General features: G+C 48.2%; 1 protein-coding gene across 2 annotated transcripts in view; it reads right to left on the bottom strand.

The window, feature by feature from the left end:
- Positions 1-10228, bottom strand: part of Itga9 (integrin subunit alpha 9) — a 312929-nt gene that overhangs the window by 167708 nt on the left and 134993 nt on the right. The gene's annotated exons all lie outside the window — the stretch shown is intronic.

Here is a 10228-nt window from a genome sequence, read left to right as displayed (position 1 = left end):
CCAGCAGGCCACAGAAGCAGGCTCCCTCTCAGGCACAGCTAGCAGTCCTGTGTGCACTGGAGGCTACGCACGCCGGCAGAACTCATTCCATCCCAGGTTACATAATCACCCAGCTACAGCCAAGGTCTGAACTGATGATTAGCATAGAAAAAGCTCCAGAAAATAAATTCCATGGGCATTAGGCAAATGGTCCTTTTAAATAAACAATGGCTTTCATTTTAGCACAGACATAACTGCACAGAGGTGGGAGAGGAAAGAGGAGCTGGGAAGAGAATGGATCTGTCCCAAATCACAACTCTGTCACTTTGTAGAGCTCACATCCTCTGTGTATCCTCTGGGGCCAGGGCTGGAAAGTTCCTCCAGCTCATCACTGTCCCATACCACACTGCCTCTCCATCAGTGGTCCACCCATAGACCTGTAAGGAGGACAGCTGTACTTGGAAACAAGCCCAGGAGAGCTTTCCAGCCCCAGGCCAATGCCAAAGAACAGGGTGGGTATCTCTTGGAATGGATCCTGGCTGCTGGTCACACCATAGTTCTAAGCAGAATCGAGCTGGTGTGGCCACAGCTCAATAGTCCAGCTTGACTATACGCACACATGGTAACAATGCATTTTCAGAATGAACCCTGAAATACTGGGAACCAGTGAGCAAAAGAGAACCCAGCCCTCCTTCCTGTTGGCTGCTCACACACACACACACCCAGCTGGACTCCACCCTAACCCTCCACCCAGCCCTGAAACATCTTCCTCCCATCTTCCTGTTCTCTATCGTCACTCAGCAAGTCGGGAGAACAGAGGATGGGGTGACCTGAGGACAGGCCCTGTCTCATGGAGCCTGTATAGCCAAAAGGCAAGGTTCATAAAAAGATGGCCTCCTCAAAAATGAAGAAAAGCACCTACAACTCCCAGGGTCGAGTGGATGCCTGTTGAATAAACATCCATATACATGCCTGACTATCATGCCTGAGCCATCTATGCACACACTCCGGAGGCCACTGCGTTGGGAAATGGAGTCAGATCACAACTGTGAAGGAGGGGTAAGCCAGAATCCAGATGCCCAAAAGTGATTTGTTTGTGCACTGAACTCTCAGGAGTCTGAGAATTCCAAGTTTGATTTTGGCCTTCCAGATCATCAACAGGGCAGACCAGAAAGTATTTAATACCGCCTTGGTTTGTAACATTTTTTGTTTGTTTGTTTGTTTTTTAGAAACAGGGTTTCTCTGTGTAGCCCTGGCTGTCCTGGAACTCACTCTGTAGACCAGGCTGGCCTCGAACTCAGAAATATGCCTGTCTGTGCCTCCCAAGAGCTTGGATTAAAGGTGTGCACCACCACTGCCCGGCAGTTTGTAACTTTTAAACACTGAGGCCTTGCTGAGTGGAACTTCATTTGTATAGGTGAGATTGTGAGAGGCAAAGCAAAGTCATGGGGGAGGGATCCCTCTCCCTATTTGGCTGAAAGCAGGAAAATCCCAAGAAGTTGGGGGAGGGACTTACAAATAAGGCCAAAGCCAGCTCTGACTCACTCCAGAATGGACACTCTATACCCCCTAAAGAGAAACTTGGTCCTTATGTCACGGAGAGTCCTAGGCCTACTCCACTCTTCCTAGGTGACCTCAGATAAGGTATACGAGCCTCTGCTCTCCTAATTATCCCTTGTGAGCGTGAGGTCACTAGTCTCCCCCCACAAGGCTGCTTTGAAGACTGGAGTCGCACTGATGCACCGTAGGCTCTCAGTGAATGGCCACTGTCATTGCCAGGTTTAATTACAGCAAAGTCAGCATGCTAACGGTGCTGGGTGCCTCGCAGGAGTGAACGGTTGGGGGATTAATGAATGAGAAAATGGATGGGCGAGCAGACAGACAGATGGACAATGGGCATGTGGGTGGGTTCTTTCATGTGCATCATACACGTGCATCATACATGTACACGGCCCTCAGAAACTGCCCATCCAGTAGTGATTCATCCAGAACTGCCCCTTGAAGTGAACCTCAAGTACCACAACATAAACTGCGTTTGCCTTTCAGAAAGAAAAACAGAAACACAAGTCTTGGAACTCATTCCTGGAGTTGGAATTTGCACTTCGAGGAGAGCTCCCAGCAGGGGACACACGCTCATCTCTGGAGGGCACATCCTAGGGCTCTCTGTCCTGAGCATCTCAAAGACACACCATGGCCCAGGGTCTACTCCGGAACGTAGAGATGCTTTTTAGTCTAGGAATTATTAGCGCAAGTTAATGGAGGCTTGGATTTTGGTCATTGACATTTAAGTGCAGAATGATGAATATGCTGTCTTCCCTTATATGATGTCATATCACATGCTGTCCCACATACAATGTCATATGTGCTAAAATGACACAGTAGTGAATCAGCTTCCACCCAACGTGCCACCATGGATGAAGGAACTGTGTCAATGAACAAACACGTGGCACCATAGCTCCTGTCCCGGCAAGCCCTCAGCCTTCCGGAGTTCATGCCACACTGCCACAGACTTTGGAGAAAGGCGTGTGAAGGGGCAAGGCTTGGGGTGGGAACAGAGTCTAGGAGAATTGAGTATCACAAACTGCACGTGCAGTCAACAGCCTCAGAGGACTCAGCCAGATGCACAGTAAGTTCACAGGCCACCCAGGCTGCCCAGCACAGATTAAAACTCAGTTGTATTCCCAAACGTATTGACTATATTTTAAAAGTTGCTTCATACTATCTTAGTCACTGTTCTATTGCTACGAAGAGACACCATGACCAAGGCAACTTTTATGAAGGAAAGCATTTAATTGGGGGCTGGCTCACAGTTTTAGGAACTTAGTCCGTTATTACCACGGGAGGGAGCATGTTGGTGGGGGTGGAGAGAGAGACAAAGAGAGAGGAGGCATACACACAGAGGAGATACTGAGATGGGGGAGAGGGAGAGAGAAGACACACATACAGAGAGAGAGGGAGAGAGAGAGCAAGAGAGAGAGAGAGAGACTTTAAAAGCACTTTAAAACCTCAAAGCCCAACCCCAGTGACACAAATCTAGGTAGGCCACATCTCCTGATCCTTTTAATCCTATCAAAGAATTCTACTTCATGGTGAGGAAGGATTCAGATATATGAGCCTATGAGAATCATTCTTATTAAAAACCACCATGCACTCCCAAACCACACACACACCTCAGGATTTAAGCAGAATGCATTTGATGGTGAAAGCTACAAAATGATCTGGTATCAATGGTTAGACACTTTCTAGGCACAGCTTTTGATAGTAATGATTAGACATTTTCATCAGTAATTAGGCACGGCTTTTGACAACTGCTACAGAGAGGAAACACATTCTTAAAGGGAGACCTTCTGACTTGGAGGGGGACCCAGCCTTGTTTTAGGGCGTAACACACTGCTATCATCCAGGGAGAGGCAGGGGGCATTCTCCTTGTCTGGGTTTGCTACAACTGTCAAGAAAAAAGTATAACTAATCCTCCTAAGAGTGTCCTACAAACTTCTCTTTCAAGATCTAGGCATTGGGTAAGCTGAATGACTGAAAGAATCTTATGGAGAAGTCACACCGTGGTTGTCACACAGAGGGTGGGCGGTTCACATGCAGGTTCCATGCTTAGATATGTATTATGTGTGCATACAAACATGTATATCACATATATGTCATTAATCAAAGCATGTAACAGCAACCTGCTGGCATTACTCTTGACATGCAGTTCTGGTACAATAATGGCACTACTGAACGTCAAGTTCAGTTCTGGTACAATAATGCCAATACAGGCACCCTGGGCAACCACAAGCCCTGGAGGGGGGAGCTGTGCTAACACGAGACCAAGCACAAAAACCTTGGCAAACTGGAGCTTTATGTAGGACCCTTCTGACTAGCGTCATCCTTGCTCTCCCCAGATTTCTCCTTGGGCCACAGTCCAAAGTGTGTCGGAATCCTTAGCCAGGCCCAGTGCATTCCCAACCGGAGAACCAGGAATACCCAGAGTGCAGGTTCATCAGAGGCCAACCCCAGGCTTGAAGAATGTAAATTTTTAACAAAATATTATCTTCAAGATAGAAGTGTGGGAAATCCTCCAGTGGTTCTCAAACTCATTCAGGAAATTAAATTTTGAGAGACCTTTATGGCCTTTGTAAAAACAAAAGACCAAAAAAAAAAAAAAAAAACCCACAAATGTATGGCTCTGTTGAGCCACACACTGCAGGTAACTACGACTTCCCTGCTCATGTGGTTACTGTTACTAGAAGGTTTTCTCCAGGGTCTCCTACATGCTAAGACCTCTTTAGCCCCTCCCCACCACCATGTTCTCTCCTTGGAATGTGACATGACAGAAGTCACATCTGGAAAACAAGCTTCCTATAATTAATATAGAAAATGCTCAACTTGAAAGGTCACCTCCCTGATTGTGCACAAAGGTTTCCAGGAAGTAAAGTAAACTGTTTCTGCCTGAGTTCGTGGTGACGAATGTGTCCTCTGGATTCTTGGGAGGGATCACATCTTGACAAGCTCTGTGATGAGAGTGAGGGCCCCTGGTCTGACATCTCATGAGGTGTCCAGGTTTTATGAAATGAGTGTTTATGGCACGGAGGCCAGAGGAGAAGGAAATCAAGATCCTCTGGCCAGTGCCAAATATCTCTGGTATAGAAAGACCGAGATGGGCTCACTGAAGGGACAATTTCCTGCAGAGGGCACAGGTTTACAAAGAGCATCATGGCAAGGCATGCTAGGGTGGTAGCAACAGCTGGGGGATGGGGTACCGCCATACCAGGTCTGAGGAGGCAAGGGAGAGCACTGCCCAATGGACACACCACACGCCACACACAGGTGGAAGAAGAACCCCCATAATGAAGTAAGTTGTCACGAAAAGCAGAGAAACCAACCAGCCCAATGCCTGTTCTACTAGATACAAACCACAGAGATTGCTCTGAGCTGCCCAGGGGCTAGTACAAAGATGGATATAGGACTCATGTCTCAAGTCAGGTGTGGAGAGACAGTAAAGCAACAGTTACGCCGTGTTAGGCCATGAACAAAACCCTCCACAGAACAATCGCAGAGACATACTGACCGCCACGATGACACTGGCAATGATCACAGGCACACTGACCGCCACGATGACACTGGCGACAATCACAGAGACATACTGACCACAGAATAGTTGTGATGTTAGTTCTGATTGTCAGCTTACACAGCTTGGGAGGAGAGCCTCAGTTGGATGGCCTGTGGACATGTCTGTAGAAGATGTGCCCCCAAGAAAGTAAGAGGTACCATTTCCTGGCTTGGGGCCCTGGACTGACTAAGTGTGGGGAGAGTTGAGAATTAAGCATGCACGTGTGCATTTCTCTTGATCTTCACTGTGGATGCCATTGCAACAGTTGCGAGCACAGAGGTTGGTGGCTCACCATGAGTCCATGCTCATGACCCCATTATATTGGAAATGTCTTAAGTTGAAAAGGCACTCAATATATCTAACTCATTTAACAACCTAACCTTGGTGCGCAGAACCCCTTCAGAGCCCAGATTGTTTCCTGCTGTGGTATTATGGTTGAGTGTCGCTCTGGCTCTCTGTGACTGTCCAGCAGCAGGAGAGAGTATTGAACCCCATGTCACTAACTCAGGAAAGGCTCTAGACATGGGAAGGTGAAGATTTGTGAGCCAAACTGTCACAGCTCTGGACCATCTACACGGGGCCTCAGGTTGCTCTTCTTGTCAGCTATGTAAGAGAAAGACATCATCGCTCATGAGAAACAGGGGAAGACAAGATCCAAGCATCAGCCCCTCACGTCAGGGAACTCATAATGTTTCCCTTCAACTACATGTTTATTTACCATCTTAAAACATTAGTGCGGAACCAACTGAGGTCAAGTAACTAGAACAGCAATCCTCAGGGAGGCAGGCCTCCCTCACAGGTACCAGAGGTGAGCCCCATCACAGCGACATCTGCATCCTACCCGGCAGGTATTGGCCCCTGAGGCTCTCCAAAGTGGGTTTCCAGTGGGGCATGGGGGGGAAGGAGGAGGAAAAACTCAGGGTTCTGAGTTCAGTCAGCCATCTTCTTCCCCTTCAAAAACCAGTCCCTATTTGGAAATGTTTGCTATTCCCTCTTAAACAAGACTGATGACCTCACAGCTAGAGAAATAAACCCCCTGCCTGTCTCGACTCAGCAGGTTCTCCGACAAGCTAAACACAGCTGCACTTGAGTGGCTATTTTTGGACTCTGTAAATTCTGGCCTCGTTCTCTCTGAAATATTCTCTGCAGATTTGCCAGAGACTTTTATCTCACTTCTGACTCAGGGACAATGACTTCATAAGTACGAATGGCCTTGTCGTTGCTGTGGTCATTATCTGAGGAACACTTGCACAAAACACATACAGAGCACTTCTTCCTCCTGGAAGGAGGGACCCCTTGACTTTATTGATCCCAGGGTCTGAATTATGAATAGGAAGAGGAGAATCTGCCACCCAACTACCTTTAACAACAATAAGGCAGGCACTGGAGAGATGGCTCAGTGGTTAAGAGCGTTAGCTGCTCTCACAGAGGACCTGACCTGAGTTTGGTTCCCAGCACCCACAGCTCCCAATTATCAATATCTCCAGTTCTAGGGAATCCTGCCTTCTTCTAACCTTTGCAGGCACAGCATGCATATGGTACATAAACCTACATGCAGGCAAAGCCCTGCATTATGTACGTATATGTGTGTGTGTGTGTGTGTGTGTGTGTGTGTGTGTGTGTGTGTGTGTATATATATATATTTTTTTTTAAGTAAGAAAAGACTATTACAAGGACCACATAGAACCCCCCCCCCCCCACTCCACCAGGTGATGGTGGTGCATGCTTTGAATCCCAACACAGGCAGAGGCAGGCAGGCCAGTCTCCGGTTTTGCAGTTAGCCTTGTCTACAGAGCCAGTTCTAGAACAGTCAGGGCTACACAGAGGAATCCTGTCTTGAAAACAACAAAACAGGAAAGAAAAGGAGGAGGAAGGAAGGGAGGAGGAGGAAGAGAAAGGTAGAGGAGGAATAAAGAAAGAAGAAAGAAGAAAGAAGGAAGGAAGAAAAGAGAAGAAAGCACTCCAAGACAGTGTTTCTCCAAGGGGCTGAGAAGGCAGCAATCTGGTCGCCTTCCTGGGATGCAGCCAGCTGCGGTCCCGTGGGATCTGTGCCTGTGTGATGATAGATATGCCAAATTTTCATAAGTATCTCTGATTCCAAAGCTCATCCCGAAGCCTCCTCTGCAGGAGCCTTCCTCAGTTTACCCGTCTCTGAGAGCAGTCCTGCCGGAGCTTTCTCAGTTTACCCCTCTCTGAGAGCAGTCCTGCAGAAGCCTTCCTCAGTTTACCCCTCTGAGAGCAGTCCTGCAGGAGCTTTCCTCAGTTTACCTGTCTCTGAGAGCAGTCCTGCCGGAGCCTTCCTCAGTTTACCCCTCTGAGAGCAGTCCTGCCGGAGCTTTCCTCAGTTTACCCCTCTCTGAGAGCAGTCCTGCAGGGCATCCGAGGTCCTGAAACCTTGCTGAAGGAGATTCTGGAATCTGCCTTCTAAACGGGGTCGACGACTGGAGCAGAGACCTTCAGATCTAAATCCATGGTGGAACTTGGCCCCTTGCCCCGTGTTCAGCATCTAGCACACACTGACAGAATCCTTCTTGTCTCAGACGTGGCTGTTTAATCGAGCCAGTCCTCTGTGGGTGTCCCTCATGAGCACAGACAGCCAGCTCTCAGCCTGTATCACCTCCCCACACACTAAGGCACTGAACTTGGGGATTTGCTCGTCTCTTCTCTGTCTTTCTGTTTCAATGTCAGCTATCCCTGCTGTCCTTACCTCCAAAAAGGGCCCCTGACCCGTCCGCATCCTCTGGCTCCACTGTGACCACTGTGGCCCAGCCACCTTGACCAGTGTTCCCATGTCCTACCTGGGCTATCGACTTCCACTCCCTGACTCTCCCCAAACCACAGAGCCAGAGTGACCATCTACAAATGTCCCTGCCTGAGGAAATGGCAACTTCCTCGCAGGACCGAGCAATACAATTCATTTTCATCTCTCTAGAAATTTCCTTAATAAATCATTTCATCCAGCCTTCCCCCAAACTCCCTGAGTCAGAAATTAACAGCGGATTACAATGGAGGCTCAGGGGCTTCCGAGAGGTAAAACTCCTTGTCCAGGGTCACTGGGCTGCTGGATTTTAACTCAAGTCCAAGCTTTGACCAGACCTCCTAACTCACTCATCAGAGTCAAACCCAGAAATACTGCAGGGGATCCTCCAGCTGCAGTTGGTGTATTTTTAAAGGCTGGAACCTGAATTGTGTTTGGGGGACAGCAGGACAACTGCATCTAAGAGCATATCCTAGCATAAGAAATGAGGAAAGATAAAGAAGAGGGGAGAGACCCAGGAAGACAAAAACAGACGCCGTGACGAGTATGTATGTGCTGGTTAGCTTTGTTTGGTTGGTTGGTTTGGTTCGTTTATTTTAATTTTTTTTTTCTTGTCAACTTGGCACAAGCTAGAATCATTTGAGAAGACTAAACCTCAATTGAGAAAATGCCCCCACCATATTGACCTGTGGGCAAGCCTGTGGTTTCTTTTTTGATTGACAATTGTGTAGTTGATGCTACCCCTGGACATGTGGTGCTGGGTGACATCAGTTCCTGGCTCCAGGCCCGGCTCCTCTCAGGTTCCTGCCTCCTCAACACCTTCCCTTCAGTTCCTGCCTCCAGGCCCCGGCTCCCCTCCAGTTCCTGCCTCCAGGCACCTGCCTTGCTCGGATTCCTACAGTGACTTCCTCCACTGATGGATTGTGATAAGGAAAGGGAACCTGAAATAAGCCTTTTCGTCCTCGAAAGTCACTGTTGGTCATTTTGTCTGATTACAGCAAAAGAAACCCTAACCAGGACACAGGCGGTGGCAGGCCTCTATCTGCCCTTGGCCCCTGCTTTGTTCTGCTTCCACTCCAGAGGGCTGGACCCGGGGCGATTTCCCCTCTCCCTAGAGGCTATTTACATCACCTCTCTAGAGATTTAAAGGACAAAGTGAACCAGCTGGTCATATGTTAGGGCTCATCAAAGACACTTGCCAACCAAGGCATGGAGATGGCCAGCCTACTCAGTTTCCTCTCTCCCCAGCAAGAACTGTTCCTCCTTCCACCTACCCTGGTTCTATCTGCTGGCAGTTTCCTGTGGCGGAGTAAATAGACTTCCAAAAGACTTCAGGCCCTTCTACAAACATGAGGTCCTCACATGAGTGTCCTCAGACACCTCCTGTCTTTCTGCATCGTTAAACAAAACAGAGAGAAGTGTTTTCTTTTTGTCCATAAAGGTCTTTATTTCGCATCGTGCTGATCTGATTTAGCCCTCTCTCTTGCTTTTCTAACATCTGGAACCAGGCTGTAAAAGCTTGTAGGTGCCAATCACTGCTCATTTGCATGACCTAGAACTAGTTTTCCAGTTTTATGGAAAACTCACAGAACTGTTAGCATTAACAACGAATTAGATAATTGTGTACAAACCCTCTGGAAGTAAAGTATTCAAGAGTGTTTAAGAAAACACTTAGAAATGCAGACTCACTTAAGTTGGGGTGGCGGGAACTCAGCAGGCAGGGGCTGAACTGAAGTCATTTAACAATGATGTCATATGTTGGTACAAAGAGGGGGGAGCGGGCAGAGGGGCTTCCAAGCAGCCCAGGGTCTGATAGGAGGCTTAGCTATTGCATAATGGCTAGAGCAGTCAGCAGATGGTAACTGTTCACACATGCCATGTTTCGCAGGAGCACACTGCAGCAGGCTAGCCCAGCCAGCATCCTCTCTGCTGTTCTCTTGTAGTCCAACTTGACTATAACCCCATCTGAAATTTGCCTGCAGTCAAGGGCAACACTTCCTAGTTAGCCTCGCTGGAAGTACTAGTTAGCCTCCCTGGAAGTACTAGTTAGTCTCCCTGGAAGTATTAGTTAGCCTCCCTGGAAGTACTAGTTAGCCTCCCTGGAAGTACTAGTTAGCCTCCCTGGAAGTATTAGTTAGCCTCCCTGGAAGTACTAGTTAGCCTTGCTGGAAGTACTAGTTAGCCTCGCTGGAAGTACTAGTTAGCCTCGCTGGAAGTACTAGTTAGCTTCCCTGGAAGTACTAGTTAGCCTCCCTCGAAGCACTAGCTAGCCTCCCTGGAAGTACTAGTTAGCCTCCCTGGAAGTACTAGTTAGCTTCCCTGGAAGTACTAGTTAGCTTCCCTGGAAGTACTAGTTAGCCTCCCTCGAAGCACTAGCTAGCCTCCCT

This window comes from Mastomys coucha, unplaced genomic scaffold, assembly GCF_008632895.1.
Source record: "Mastomys coucha isolate ucsf_1 unplaced genomic scaffold, UCSF_Mcou_1 pScaffold23, whole genome shotgun sequence".
NCBI lineage: Eukaryota > Metazoa > Chordata > Mammalia > Rodentia > Muridae > Mastomys > Mastomys coucha.
Note: the sequence above shows the minus strand (reverse complement) of the source record. Positions and strands in the feature narration are given on the sequence as shown.